Here is a 1955-nt window from a genome sequence, read left to right as displayed (position 1 = left end):
TGTGTGTGTGTGTGTGTGTGTGTGTGTGTGTGTGTGTGTGTGTGTGTGTGTGTGTACGTGTGTGTGTGTTCGTGTATGGATGTACATATGTATATATGTGTGTGCGCGTGTATTTGTGTATAAATATGGGTAAACATAAGCGTGTGTGTACGTGCGTATGTGTGTTTATGAATAAGTATATATGTGTGCATGCATGTATGTATGTATATGTGAATGTGTGAGTCGCCCCATCAGCAAATGTTCTGTTGTTATTTTTGAACTTTAAATAATAACGTTAATATAGCATCTGTATATATATTCCTGTACAAATATATATATATATACATATGCACACATATATGTATGTATGTCGTAATTTTTGAAATTATTCTACAAGAAAGAATTGGTGCTTGAGTGAGAAGAATATCTCAGTCATTATAAGTTATACAACTACATGTAAAGGTTACATGTACACGTAGAATTTTAGGAAAGCTTTGCCCATTTTCGCAGCTCGAATGAATTTACACACTGTATGTTAAAATAGTATTTCTTTATTTGAAAACCCCAAGCGTGTCTAAATAATAAATACGTATAAATTTCTATCTGAGTAGACAAGTTTTAAGTTTCGAAGTAGTTCACCATAAGTGTTCTTATTTCTTATTAATTGGGAGAGAAATGTTGACTTCTGCTTAGCTGCAGTCTTTCACAGTAGCATTTGTCAATATTTTCCAGAAATGCTTTTTATATTCGTTCCCTTTAATCAGTTAATGACGTTACAACTTTAATCATGTGTATTTCTGAAAAAGAAATTTCATTCTGAACGACCTCAAATACAAACGGATTATTTAAACATTAGATCCGAAATTTTCAGCAAATGTAGACATTTTGAAAAGTTTCAAGAACATAGAAAAATAATAAAGATATTTCATCTTTTGAAAGAAAACTTCAGGGTAAGTTAACCGAATTCATATTTTCTAACTTTGATGAAGCCATTCCATTAAATAGCGGATAGATCAAAGCGTTTCATCTTGTTTTACACTGAATAATATCACATCATAAAATACCCCACGTCGATACATAACAAAAAGAAAAGAACAGACGCAAACCAAATCAAGAACTCAGCGCTTCGAGAATAGAGGCTTTAATATTTGTACTTATATATATATATCTATATTTAATTTTATAGACTTGTTTCATTTTTCTTTGAATTCTTCACAACTTAGGTGAAAAATGAAACATAAATTAGAAAGGAAGAACTTTAAGAGATTAAAAAAGAAACAGAAAATAAATGGTTGGGAGAATGAGTGGAAGCGATTTAAGAAGGCGGGTGATCATTAAATAATATATTTAGATAAAGTAAACAGCTCAATGGTTAGAAATTTTCTTAAAATTTAAAATTAAAGAGTGAGTGTAAATTTTGAAAATAGGGCCGTTGAATAACACATTTAGAGAAAAAGGTCAACATTGAGTATTTCAGCTTTTAATATAGTGTTAAAAATAGAGAACTTATTTGATTATAAGGACGGTAATTTATATCAAAGCATTTTTGCAATTACGTACGTGCATCTAATCCCGAGAGCTTATGATCTGCTTCGATTAAATATACGGAAATAGGCGACAAAACAGGACAAATTAATTTATCGGAACTTATACAGAATTGGAGAAACTCTAGAAGTGATGAGAATATTGCTAAATTGTTTAAGAGCTTTATTCAATAGCTAGCAATACCAACAGAAGAAGGAAAACTGTCTTAAATAACAGGTGTAGCTCTGTGTTAAGACGCTTACTTCTCAGCTACATGCTTCCGGGTTCCATCCCACTGCGTGGCACCTTGGGCAAGTGTCTTCTACTATAGCCTCGGGCCGACCAAAGCCTTGTGAGTGGATTTGGCTGATGGAAACTGAAAGAAGCCCGTCGTATATATGTATATATATGTGTGTGTGTGTGTGTGTGTGTGTGTGTGTGTGTGTGTGTGT

Source organism: Octopus bimaculoides, chromosome 14 (genome assembly GCF_001194135.2).
Source record: "Octopus bimaculoides isolate UCB-OBI-ISO-001 chromosome 14, ASM119413v2, whole genome shotgun sequence".
Classification (NCBI taxonomy): domain Eukaryota; kingdom Metazoa; phylum Mollusca; class Cephalopoda; order Octopoda; family Octopodidae; genus Octopus; species Octopus bimaculoides.
This window is presented reverse-complemented; position numbering follows the sequence as displayed.